The sequence below is a fragment of the Diceros bicornis genome, chromosome 1 (assembly GCF_020826845.1).
Source record: "Diceros bicornis minor isolate mBicDic1 chromosome 1, mDicBic1.mat.cur, whole genome shotgun sequence".
Classification (NCBI taxonomy): Eukaryota; Metazoa; Chordata; class Mammalia; order Perissodactyla; family Rhinocerotidae; genus Diceros; species Diceros bicornis.
Window position 1 is genome coordinate 27,699,523 of NC_080740.1, and position 15,035 is coordinate 27,714,557.

The window sequence follows — 15,035 nt, forward strand, 5'->3', positions numbered from 1 at the left end:
TGTCCACAGGGATATTTTTAATAAGTAGATTAAACTAAAAATTGGAAAGGATTATTTATAATTATTTTAAATGTTCTTAATTTAAATATAAACATTTGTATATTTATAATTTTTAATATAAAATACTTACATAAATACTTCTATAAAGAGTAAATACATAAATTCTCTTCCATAAGAAAAAGAAAAACATCCTACCAAAATTTGGCTACACCCCATAAAAGTATGGGGTGGAGAAAAATAATCACTGTTCAGAATCCAATAAAGCATCATAGGCTTAGGAATTACTACTTTCCAACTTCAGGAGAGGTATACAGACTTCTGGTCTGACGCACAGGTTCTCAAGCATACTGAAGTTCTTTGGAGAGTATGCTTTTTCCCATTTGCCTCTCTTCTAGTCCGAGGGAATGATTTTTCTCATGGCAAGTACTGAAACAGTTTCCAGCTGGCCTGGTCACAATCTGAGAGCTGGAACGTGGAAGTTGTGGGAGAAAACACATGGAGACATCTCTCTCTAAAGCCCATTTACAATACAGCATGTGCATGATAGATAGCAGTTCATAAACTGATAGACTGCCTTCCAGAACTGTAGATTAGAATTTATTCTTAAAATAACACCCTCATTCCAAGAACAGTTCAGTTTATAACCCTTTTCAATTTTATAATTTTATATTGTATAGCCTCTTTCAATTGAAGTGACTACACTTCAATTTCTGCAAGTAGGAAGATAACTGAAGATAGTTACATAATAATGCATTGATAACAGATTCTACGAATAGGGGTCTTAATAAGTAAATATTTTTATTTAAATTTTTATTATTCACAATACATATCATTAAGAATTAATGCAGAAGTGTATACATAATAACAATTAACCAAACTTCTAAATCATTTTATAATATTTATATGCATTTATCTTCCTACTTTTATAGATACTCCTGTGATAGACAGCAAAGTACATAAGCTGGGTAGTTCATTTTATACATACTTATAAAAACAATGAGTTGGACTTACCTACTATGGGATTCAAGATTTTCCATATTTTATAGGCTTTTCTTCTTTTCCTCCTCATTTTGGGGAGCTGAGGGTCTTCAGCTGTCACTATCCTTTAAAAGCATCAAATTTGAAATTATTTTCCACTCAGAATTTAGGTTTGGTAAAATTACTGACTGACTCAACTCATTTGCCAACTTGATAGCATAGGGTCTTTCTCTGGTATCCCACAGTGTTTTCCTTTGAATACATTTTATTTTCATAATTATATTTTCCTTTCCCATTTAATTCTACCCTAACTATTTAGTGCATTATTATATACCATGTGAACATTCAAACATACATTTTTTTCATATGCGTAGACATTTAAAATACAAGCTATAAAGTCACATTCTGTTTGATTATTTTTATATTCCAATTTTTCTTAGCCTAATAGAAATATCTAATTTTGTGTGAAGTTGACCTAAATTCAATATCATCAGATTTGTAGCCCTGCTAAATTAAATGGGGTAGGGAGATGTTTGCCTTCATTACGTTCATCATATACACTATATTTAAATATTATAAGATTGAATACTATTCTTTGTAGAAGAATCAATTACTTGTAGAAGATTAAATTAATTCTTTACCTTTATTGTGAAATAAAGGGCTATTTTCCCTGTTGATGATGTTTTAACTATTAGAAAGTATTGGAGGAGATATTTAGGGAGAAGGCAGCCTCCTGACTTCCCAGGTAGCCCCTCAAGTAGACTTGCCTGTGCTTAGAGCTAAGCCTGATTCAACTGCCTTATTTTTAGAGGATTAAACTGTGTGCAAAGATGCAAAGAGAAATTGCTTCCGCTTGAAGCAGTTGTTTTGAGTGTATTTGGGCAAGCTGTGCCTTTGGCTACTTCAGCAAAGAAGATCAACTTTTATCTGTTTTAGATGTAACTCAAATAAAATGGGGCTGCTTTGTGGCCAGTTTTGGCAAAAATCTATTTAAATTCTTCTTAACTGATGGCTTTCCTCAAAATCCCCTACATCATAGCATGTGTAGATTTCAAATCCTTTTTCCTCCATAAACTCTCAGTCTCATAATTTTCTGAAAATTCTTTTTCCTTACGCTGCCTTTTGTATATAGAGCAATTGACACTCTTTTGGCGTCTTCCAATTATCCTTTCTATTCTCTCCCCTAATAGGCACAATTAAGTTCCTGTGGCTGACTAAGCAAGCAATAATCCTTCCTTCTTAGAAGACCAACGTGGGGGTTAGGTTGGGAGAGGATTACAAACACATAATTAATATCTTTCTTTTTTTAATCCCTGTCTTACACATATTGGATTTTCTAATTAAAAAATTCTTCAAAAGCACTTGACTAGGTTATTGATTATTTCTCTACGGTCCCAAATAGTTTGAACAGCAAAATGTAGCCTGCTGCACTGTGTTTAGTGGACAGTACTCTGCGCTTTGACTCAGAAGATCGAGGCTGTGGTCTGGCTCTCTTGTTTACTCGGCAGGTTGTGTTAAGGATGAGTTTCCTTTGCCTTTAAGACAGAAATGATAACAAATTCCACTTTACAGATTGTCTTGAAGAAACACAACTGAAAATATGTTATAAATGGTTCCAGCCAAATGGCATCTATTATTCTTAACTTTGTATTAGAATATATTTACATACCTGTTAGAATACACACATAATTAGAGTTGAACAGTGCCTGACATTGGGAGAATATCCATCATGTCATAGCTGCGAGTGCTTACATAAAGCTGATCAGACCACAAACTCTTTTTGCGCTAGAATATCTACAAGAAGTTTTCAAGATCATTTCATCCAAAGTTCTCATTTTATAGGAGAAAAACTGATACTTAGAGAGTCCTTGCTTCCTGTATTGTACTAATAGTGGCAAATTCAGGACTAGAACCCAGGCTGCTAGGAATTAGGCAAACTCTCTCTTTGAGCAGACACACATGGTATAGATGCCCTGGGATTGTTTCTGATCATACAGAGTAAATTTTATAATCAGTTTGCACTTTAGCTCTGAGAGAGCCTGACAACTTTGTTACAGGAAATTGAATGCACTGTTGAGTATGTACCTAGTATCTAGCACAGTGCCTGACATATAATAGGCACTTAATAAATATGCATAAGTAAATGAATTCGATGGACAGACACAATCTGTATTTAATTATGTTTTTAATAATGTGCCCTCGTATTTCTGAATGTATTCTTTCCTTTTACTGCATATGAATTTTTTGATAGGTAACAAAGGTTCTATTATTTAACAAATACACTGCTCGTCTTTTTCCCCATTAGTTATCTCTCTTGCTCTGTACCTGCATAGGAAGCACCAAAGTCAGCTGATGGTAGTGTCTAGAATAACTGGCATAAGTCCCATAAGCTGTCTCTAGCAGGTGCCACAAATTCTACTTTACTTGAGTGCAGCAAACATTTCTCCCTATTTGTCTGTTAAACATGGCATGGCTGCAGCCACATTGTCTAAACTGATATTGAGCAAAATGAGGGGTGGGAGAAGGTGTTCTTTAGCATCCCAGTCTCCTGTTTCTTTGGCCATTGTGTGGAATCCTCTTCCTCCAAGATAGTAAATCACTTTATTCTCTCTCCAGCCTCTCCCCCTTCTTTTAGAAAGGGCCTAATAAACTTATTCATAGAGAGAATGCTTAGGACACCAGCAAAGCAGGGGCACCAAAGCAAGTTTTAGAAGATTAAAGAATTTGATATTTGATATATCAAAAATTTTCAAAGTGGTCACCATTGGAAAAAATCAGAATATTGGTGGATTTCCTCACACATGGTTTAGAATTTTTAATTTCACATGGGGACACCACAATCATTTCAAAGCTTTCCTATACAATGATTTAATAACATTTACATATTTCCTATCTCTAAAACGAGTATTTCACACTTTCTCTTTTTTTCCAACCTCTTATCCCTTCTCTTCCTCCCACACTCTCCATGATGATCTGGACACACAATCATAGGAAACAGAAGCTGACTGAAATTCTCTCTGCTTTCTGATACTAAAACTACCAACTTCTTTGACTTGTATCATATACTAATCAAATCTCTCTTATTTTGTGGATGAAGTGAGTATCCCTGGGACCATTTTCCTGCAATTGTTTTCCTTCTTTCCTGCAACATCAATCTCTGTCTTCCACTTCATCATCTCATTTCAGCATACAAACATTCCTTGACCACTCTATCTACTGTCACATGCCTCCGCTAACCTTTACGGCAACACATCTTGAAGGAGTTGTTTATATATTCTGACTCCACTTTCTCTCCTCATATCCTTTTTCAAACCTACTCCAAGCAGTCTTTTATCCTTACCACTCCACTGAGAGCACTCTTTCCCTATTCACCGGTGACACCCCTACTGCCAAAGCCAATAGTCACTTCTGTAGTCATCTTATTCACACTTTCAGCAGATTTTGACACAAATGATCACTCCATTCCTCTTGAATCTATTCCTTCCTTTAGACTCCACAGTGTCACACTCTCCTGGTCCTTGTCTTGCTCCACTGGCCATTCCCTCTTGGATGCTTTTTCTGGATCTTCCCTTGCTCAGTCTCTAATCTTTGGCATCTCCAGGGTTCCTTTCACTTCTTCATCAACTCTCTCCCTAGGAAATCTCACTCATTTCCATGGATTTTAAATCATCTATGCAGATGATTCTAACATTCACAATTCCACTCCTGACTTTCCCCCCAAAAGTCTAGGCTTAAATATCCAACTGCCAAATTGAGATATCTACTTGGATGTCTAATTGGAATTTCAAATTTATATGTCTCAAACTGACTCTTGATGTCCTCTGCCTTCTCCAATTCTTTACTCCTCTGACTCTTTCCAATCTCAGTCAACAGCTTCACCATCCACCCAGCTCAAAGAAAACATCCAGACATCATCCTTGACTTTTCACTTTAACTTACTTTCCTCATCAAATCCATCCACAAGTTTGCTCTACTCTATTTCTAAATATCTTCTCCTTAATATGTCCATTTATTTTCTTCTCCATTGCTACCACCACACTCTAAGCTCCCCCCGTCTGTGTATATATACATATATATGTATATATATGTAGTCCAGATTTTAAAAATATATATATTCATAATAAGTATATATATTTTACATATAAAGTATATATTTTTAAAATCTGGACTACTGCAATAGCTTTCTAACTGTTTTTCTTACTTCTATATGTATATATTTTGATTATTTACATTGCAGCCAGATTTTTTAAATATATAAATTAAATCATGTCATATCCTTGTTTAGAACCCTCTAATGGCTTCTCATTCCACTTTGAAAAAATTTTCAGTACTTTAGCTTTTTTTTTTAACACATATGCATAATGTATAATTTTATCTACAAGTAAAATATATCACCACTAGACCTTGGGATATACATTAAGGTATCCATTCCACTACAGATTTCCTGGATTTATGTTTTTCATAAATGTTTATTTGTTCTGTGCAAAATTGGCAATAAAGTTCAGGAAAGTTACCATGATTGCTGTTATATATCAGCCAAATCCTATCACATTTGAGACCTTTATGTTGGATTTTATAGATCTTTTTTTAACTGGACTCGGACTCATTACTATAATTCATATAAGAATGAGGAAAAATGTAAACAGGAAATACTAACAATATCTTCCTACTGCAGAATTACATAGTGACACCATTATTCTAAGAAAACTGTTAGATGGTAATGATTTTTTTTGAAGATATTGTTAGAAAGTTTTACTGGTGTCAGTTTTTGACAAATTACTTAAAAATTCTCTATTGTACTGCTAAGCTGAAATGTTTTCCTTGGAACATTCAAAGGGAATGTTCTATTACCAAGAAGAAGAGAAAAACTCATAAAAAGCTAGATAATGATCACTATTAAAATTCTAGAAGGAGACTAAATATGAAATAAATTCAGAAGGTTAAATGTTTAACTTTCAGGGTAGCATACCATCTAGTACTCTTTTTAATGCCCACTGACTCCAGTTTTCTGTAGAATTTGAAAGAAATCTTATGTATTTCTTATGACTTCATGTTCTTGATTTTAACACAAAGCCTATGTTCTCTGTACTAAATGTTTAAAGGAAGTTTATACATGTAAAACAAGTTATGAAAAGTTCAAGTTTAAAAATATTCAAAGAGAAGAAAATTCTAAAATTTCCATTTACTTTTGAAAGCATGTTTAAAGTGTACAAACTTGCCTTCTACTGTCATTCTTGATTTTGAATAGCATGGATTTTAAACTATATTCTTTTGTCCTTAAATTTTTTTAAAACTATAGGAAGCATAAGAAGAGTTATATTGGAAAACAGCTGTTTCAGTAATGCCCATATATCACTTCAGACTCGCACTCAACTTCTATGCCACTGCAAGGATGAAACTTGACAAACTTGGTTGCTGGGCAGTAATTCTTAATGAATAGTTTGCTAAACAGCTTTAGTTATGACCATTTAAATGTGTCTTCATGCTATTGTAAGTTGTTCATCACAACTTTACTTCCTTCCGTCTGTTGAAAACATTGAAGAGTAAATGTATTTATATCTATATTTATATACATTCATATGTATAAAATATTAGAATCTATTAGGTTAAAATTTTAAAATAGAAGCATTCAAATTTCACATCCAATGAAACTAACATTCCCTTTCCCCAAACACACAGTGGGCAGGTTGTTGAAGTTCACAGGGAGTATTCATGTCATACACAAAATAAACTCGTGGTGATCATTGGAGCATAAATCTGTTAAGGTCTTGAGTTCAGAAGAATAGATATAAAAGAACCTCGATACTAAAATAATTATCTTTAAACATAAGCTTTGTTGGAATGCCATCACTCTATTTGACCCATAATTGGTCAAACATAATTTAGTGGATGAGGGTGATCCTTGGAGAGCAAGAAGCTCACCCCACACAAGTTAAATCAGAATCTCTGCGGAAATGAAATGCAGATAGAAAAGAGCACTGTGCAGTGTGGAATTTATTATTGTTATTATTACTAATGTTTTAAAAACTGGGTAAGGAAAAATTTATATTAGTAAACCAAAAGAAAATTGAGCTTAGTATTTAATAAAGTTTGATACATTAAGTGATACGAGTAAAGGAAGGGAAGAATGAACTAAAAATGAAAACCCCTTACACTTCCAAAAATGTCTACCCTTTGCTTGACTGAGGATAGATAGGTATGAGATCATTTACCCAACTCCCTCACTTCTCATTAGAGGAACTAGAGATGCAGAGAATTGCCCAAGGAAACACAGTGCTGAGATGCTGCTTCACTTCTCCACCACGGCAAGACTCTCAGAGTGAAGAATTTTTTTTTTTTTTTTTTTTTTTTTTGTGAGGAGATCAGCCCTGTGCTAACATCTGCCAATCCTCCTCTTTTTTTGCTGAGGAAGACGGCCCTGGGCTAACATCTGTGCCCATCTTCCTCCACTTTATATGGGACGCCGCCACAGCATGGCTTGCCAAGCAGTGCGTCGGTGTGCGCCCGGGATCCGAACCAGCGAACCCCCGGCCGCCGCAGCGGAGCGAGCGCACTTAACCGCTTGCGCCACCGGGCCAGCCCCGAGTGAAGAATTTTTTTACTTAAGATTTTTGAAAGATTTTTATTGCTTTACAGTGTTAAATATAGAGTCTTTTCCTGACATGTTTCAGGAACTCTCCCTTTCCTCTTTCACTTTCTTATAGAAAGATTCTGGTGAAAGGAGTTGAATTATAATCGGGAAAATCCAATGTACTTCCCACAGAGGTAGCCTTAAGAATTTGGTGCTCTGTGATATGGGGCTCACGGTTCTGAGCTGGACTTAGGGTAAACGTAAATATAATGTACACTTCAAGGAGTTTATAGTTTAGCACAGAGATTCTCAAACTTGAGAGTGCTTAAGAATCACTGAGGAACTCACTAAAAATGTAGATTTGGGGCCTCACTTTAGAAATTCAGATTCTGAGCTGGGGCCCAGGAATATGCATTTTTTTTTTTTTTTTTGTGAGGACGACCAGCCCTGGGCTAACATCCAATGCCAAACCTCCTCTTTTTTGCTGAGGAAGACTGGCCCTGGGCCAACATCCCTGCTCATCTTCCTCTACCCCATATGGGATGCCACCACAGCATGGCTTAACAAGCAGTGTGTCTGTGCGCCCCTGGATCCCAACCAGCGAACCCCGGGCTGCGCAGCGGAGAGCGCGCACTTAACTGCTTGCGCCACTGGGCCAGCCCCAGGAATATGCATTTTTAATAAGCACCCATCCTCCCACTTCCTTACACCCACACCAGGTAATTCTGATTCAGAAACGCTGTTGAAGTGGATACACTTGCATAGGTGGAAAGGAACCTCATTCAGAAAAGATTTTAGGTTAGGGCAGTCCTGAGGAAAAGAAGTCAGTTTCACTTCATTCTACCTCCTTTTCCTCCTCTCCCAATTGGTATACACTAAGGTTTCAATTTTTTGTTTTATTGTTTGGTTTAAGCACAGATTATCTTTCTTTCTATATCAGCAAGTGCCTAGGAAGAAAACTCCTTAAGAGATCACTTTTTATTTTTTTCTCAGCCCGGTGTAAAGAGGCTTTACCCAAACTGGGTCCTAAATCAATCTTAGGTGTTAACTCTCCAATATCCTTCTTTCATCTTGTGCTAACCATGACTTGTGATAAAAATCTAGCAAGTGGGATTAGCAGGCCAGGGCCACTAGAGTAAGAAGATGTCATGTTGTATTTTTGACTGCTTGTCTCCCCTGTGTTCACATTTGGCTTCTCAGAGCCAAACAGTTCCTGTATTTTGGGTTTGACTTTGCCTGTAAGAGCTGAAATGGTTGGGAAGCACATCAGGGATTACAGGGTAGTGGAAGTATTAAGGAGGGTGCTTGACAGGGTGAGTGAAGCACCTACACCTTGATCTTTCTATTTATGATGGTGCATCCATCAGCTCATCTCCTTAGAGCTCCAGTATTTGTAGAACATGTTTTTTGATGAAGCACCTCTAGTGAGAATATCTTCCTGGGATTGAGCCAGACCCCCGGCTGCTCCATAGTTAACCTGACTTGAGCGAACAGAGCTTCAAAACAAATTTACTTTTGGGCCCAGCAAAGATAGATAAAACACCTCAGTGCATATAGCCTTAGATTATCCAGTCTCCTGAGGAATCACTGGACATGTGGGCCAAAACGTAGGATCCATAAGGGCAAAGATCTTGTCTATCTGATACTTTGATGTGTACCTAATTCCATATGTGTGGAAGAACATAGTAGTTAATAAACGTTTATTGGATGAATGAATGAATACAACTTGCTCTATTGTTTCCCAACTTCAGTCATTTGTCTACTACCTTCATGCTTTTTACTACTCCTATGAAATATCTGTGCTGTTATTTGCTTTAGTTTTTTGATTCATTATTTACTTTAGCTTCATGTTAGACAATAATATATGTGAAATTTTGGGTTGTAACTAATACACATTCAAACAAAAACAAATAAGTACTAAAAAGAAAACATCTTCATCTTATACCACCCAGAACCATTTTGCATACCAGCAGTGGTATGTGTCTCTACTTTAGAAGGTACAGTGACACTCTATGTGCTATCATCATGACATTATCAGACTAGAAATCCCTGAAGAAGTGTATTTTGTTTTGCTTCATTTCCTCTTGGCTTTAGAATGACTATTAGTGTAAATTTAGCTAATCGCACATGCAGAATGATGCATGAATTAAATATCACTGTATGAGAAGGAATCACCCTATTCAACTACAATTAGAATCCTAGCCACTCCAAGTTTTTTTTTCCAATTGCTAAGTCTGAGAACTCTGTAATTATGGTTTTCCCCTACTCTGACCTTGACCAGCACGGGGACTTTCAGAATCTATCTTGAGAAACCCATTTCCATTCACTGAGTCCCAAGTGACACTTTACACTATTCCTCTTTGGCTAATTAGACTGTCTGCAACTAGACCAGAGGTGATGATTTCATTTCAACACTTACATATTTCAAATAATAAAAAGTTTACTAAAAAGGTATATTTCCATTAAGATGAAGAAAGAGGAAAAATAAAGCACATATGTGTATTTAAATATGTCATTAGATACCTTGTAAAAGTTAGCAAAAGAATAGGCACAAAAGGCTAATTGAATAGATCTCAGGGACTACTTTTTCTCTGCTCAAGACTCCCTACATATTAATTAAATGAAGAATGCCTTCGAGTTTTCTAAAGAGGAAAGCTGTCTCCTTTTTCGCTTACTGAAGTGGAGCCACACTATTTCAATAACTACGTTACAGAAGAGCTATGCTTCTCTGAAGACTTAATAATTGCTGAATTACCAACTCTTGATTGGTTTAAATGACATCCTCTTAATTTTGAAGCATTCAACCTTAAACCTGTTTGAAGTAGTGTTTGAATATACTGTCTCTCGATCTTCATACAGAAATCTCCGTGTAATTCCCCCCAAACATGAAATCTCTGTGATTCTTTCAATGAGGCTGTGTCTTATTCTCTAGGGGCAGGTCTCATCAATTCTGCTGACATCAGAGAGGTTTTGATTGCTCAAAACAGAACCTGTGTAACATCTTTGTTCCTTTCCAGCCTAGAACCAAGGAAAACTGATAGATAACCACACTGCTAAATTCTAAAGAGTAAGAAAAATCTCAAGTAAATATTTAAAATAAACAGTCAAAATACTTTTTCCTACTCCTTAAGCAAAGCTGTGATTTGTTCATAGTAGCCTAAAAAATGACTGTAGGTTAACCCTACTTCTTCAAGTCACTCAGAAGAAAGTAATAAAAATGTTCGTTCAAATGTTTCAGTGGAAATGTTACCATCAGCTATTTATTAAGAGCCAACTTTTTATTTTTAGCAATACTAAGTGTACTCTGGGCAATGTTAAACCTCATTACTTGCTTAGAATTAATAATTCAAGATAACTTGAATTACCTTGAAATTACTTGTGCTACCTCTGAAAAAAATAATTTGATAAGAATATTAATGTAAACAAGATATAAGGCCTTCAAAGAGGCTTCAATCAAAAGATTTAGAGGAGCTATCTTCTCTAATAAATTTAGAATCACTATTTTTAAACTTTTTCTATGCTCACTTTACTTATTCACTAAAGTAAATACATTCTGTATCTTAATCCAAACTAATGCATGTTTTTGAAAGCAATAAAAAGGCATTTATTTTAAAATGTTCTATGTTTGATATTTTCTGCTGACCTTCCTTTTATACAGCTTGAGCTACTGACTTTGCTGTATTTTTGCCCACTGTCAAAGAAGTGTGTAAATTGCAGTTTGGCCAATGAGAAGGGAATGACAAATTATGCTTAGAATTAATGTGCCAGGTTAATTTAATCACTTTATGATTGGGTTTATATTGGGCAGATAATCAGTGCTAACATTCCGTCCGATCTCTCCAATTCACTGAGTTCTGGGCAGTCTCATGAGATAAGGGCAACATGGTACAGTTTATATAGTGAGTGCATATCTTCACAAATCAGATTATATTCAGAATTCAGAATCTTCTTTCTGCAAAAATAATCAGGAACTCGCCTATGAAAAAGGCATCACAGCTGGTGAGAGAGTTGAGAATTTGATCCATCACAGTTACATTCCTGGTGTGTCATTTTAAAGACCTATTTGAAAATTTGGTTATTGAATGATGTTCTCCCTGGAGAAAAGACAGCAAAAATATCTCACGTGCATCCTGATTATCATTTAATCACATGGTTACCACAGATTTCTTTGAGAAATTAAATGGCTTCACATTAAAAAAGGGGAATTGCTAGGAACTGAGGAAATATCTAAAAAGAAGTAAACAGAGATTTATTTTTCAGTTTACTTTCTATATAAAGAATTTTAGGATATTTATTCAACATTATGGTAACCTGATGCTAGAATCAAGGAACTAATATTTAAATTCTGGGAGAAGAAAAGGAGATTAAAAACTAATATTTAAATTCTAAGTGAGAGTGAGGAAGGTAAGAAGGACTGGCTGAATTCTTAATGGCCACAGGGATCTTGGACTGTATATACATATTGCCATCAAAATCTTGGAATATATTATTTAAAGAACAGCTGACAGTGCAATTGCAAATACATTATTTTGCAAAATTCAATTGGGGATAATTTACACAAATTAGCCAGCATATTTTGTCTATAAAATTGGTCTAAATCTCAGAGTAATTGCAATTGTTGTTATAGACAAAATTTTAGTCCTTAATGTCTTCTTTCTTCAGAGCAGATGACAATGTTTTGGGCAATTAATATATTTCAAAAAAATTCAATATCAACATTTACATAAGTAAAATTAAGTATAAAATTAATGAAGAAATATTCTACTAACTAAATCAGATGAGAAAATCATTTTGGTGACTAGTAAATTGAATGCTGCAATGGAAACAAAGCAGAAGAGAGGAATTCAAAACAAGGACTACTGCTATGAAATGAAACTGACCCTCCTTGAATTCAGAATGAATTTCAATCATGGTTTAGAAGCCTAGCTTGTCAATTGCATTTTCCTTGCTTTCTAAATGCACAATTTATTTCAAATAACCAAATTAGGATACGGATGGTGGCTATTCAAATGTGCATATGATGTCTTTCTTAGCATAAATAAAAGAGGCCTAAACACATTGACCATTTAGAAGTTTTTTGGATGTATCCATCCTCTCTATTTGCTAACAGAGAAAGTTACAAACAGCTATTGAATTTTTGACTGGAAAGAAATATGTTTGTTCAATTTTCTTCTTATGTAACGTTCTAATAATTTTCCCTTTGCTATTATCTTTTGCCAAATAACTAATTTAGGATAGCAAGGATTAAAATAGAGAAGACTTCATTCAGAACACAACAAAAAAAAAAGGACATATAATCAGCTCACCTGGGTAGGGCCTTCATGAATTCCTCAGCTCTGAAGGAGACATGGATAAAATGCAAATATGTATTTTGAAAGACAAGAAAATGACGTAAAGATTTGAATACTTACTCTTGTTCTACTTGGGATTTATCTGGGTTGTCTAAGTCCAAAATCTGATTAGTATATTTAATCTTATGCAGCGTCAGGAATGATCTACCATCCTTTAATCAGTCTGTTATTATCTGTTTTAACCATTCCTAACAGTCTGTTTATTTTCAAATATACTTTTAATGAACTATGATGCACTATGTGCTTTTGTGGCTTAGGAGTTTGGATAGGGGCATATATGAAACATAGCTATGATGTTCACGTGGTGCTGATGAAGTGGAAGAAACCCAAACAAAAATGAAAACTTAAATGATCTAGTTTGGCTTTTTATACAGGTGGGTTAATGATCAGGTAATTCATTCATCTTCGTGTGTTAGATACAGGGACAGAAGCAGTGTGGTGGAAGTTACAGACTTTGATTAGGAAGATTTACATTTGAGTTCCATTTCCATAACCTATGTTGACCTTGGGGAAGTCATTTGACTTCTCTTAGACTCAATGAGCTCACTTGTAAAACTGGGATAAATAATGTAGGCCGTGATTTAGAATTTTAAAAATCCCATGAAATATGTAGATGAAAATATAGTTTAGAAGTACAGTTTACAATCTTCAAATAAATGATACATTCCTACTTAAACTAGAAGCATATAATATTGGTCATAATTATTCAGTGGATCCTTACAGAATGTTATTAATGCATGATAAAAATTTAGGTTTGTCTGTGGTTTTTTGTAAGAATACAAATGATTTTATATAAGGGGTTAGAAGAAAGGAAAGTGATGAGAGTTGAAACTGGAGAGGTATATTGCTATCCTAAGTAAACTGGACTTTATCCTTTGTTCAAAGGGGAGTCTTTTTGAAGAATTTTAAGTAAGGGACTAAGACTAGATAAGATTGTCCCTTAGCAAGATCTCCTTGGCTGCAGTGTGAAGAATGGATTGAGAACAAAACTTGAAGTAGGAAGACCAATTTAGGAAGCTGACATAGAAACCAGCTGAGGGGCCTGAAGTAGGATGGTGGCAGTGGAGAGAGACAGGATAGATAGAGATAGGGAGATATAAATACTGAGACTCAAGAAGTAGTAAGAAGTAAACAAGTAAAAGGGATAGAATTTGGAGATGGCTGTGGGGTGGGATAGGATGAGGGACAAAGCAGACAAGTTAAGGATAACAATACCCAAAATTCCATGTTGGGCAATTGTAAGACTATTGAAATAGGGATACAGAAGCAGGAACATGCTTGGGAGAAAAGATCATTTAATTTCACACATGTAGTATTTGGGAGGCTCTGAGATGTCCAAGTAGGTATGTCTAATAAACAGTTGGAGACAGAAATTTGGGAACCAAACAGTAGTGAAGGTCCTGCAGAAATGTGCAGAGTAACTAGTAGAAGGCCCAACCTGAAAAATGACCAAACTTTAAGGCACTGAAAGAGGAAATTGAGATTGGAAGTGCTTTTGTCAATGCAGCATTATTAGGAAATTTCTCCAAGACAGCTCTGGTAAGTGGAAAGATGAAAAGATCTGGAGTGAAATACTTGGGTTCAAGCTTTGGCTTTCTTATTTATTAACAATGTGACTTTGAGAAAGTTAACCCCTCTTAGCCAACTGTAAAATGAGGACAATGATATTAATATGCATTTCATAGGGTTAAAGGGAAAATGAAACAATAATCAACATTCTATATATAAAGTCCTGTGTAAATATTATTAGTATTACGAGACTAAGCTAACCAAAGAGTTATTTTCTTAGGAGCTTGTAAACAGGGATCCATAAGTAGTTCTTAGAAATATATTGGAAAGAACAGGCAAAAAATAACTTTTATAAAGTCCAAAAATCTAAATTTGAATTAAATTTATAATTTATTAATATTGATGTTAGATATACTGAACAAGGAGAATGTATATACTCTTTTCATGGTGTTAAAACAAAACAAAGCATTTTATGTGATAAATATATCATAACAGAATGAAAAATACATTTTTTATTCATGAGGATGTATGAAATGGGTGGGAACTAACGAAAAAGATCACTATGAGAAACCTATTAATTTGTATAAAATAAGAGTATTTTTCTGAAATAATCATTAGCTATCTCT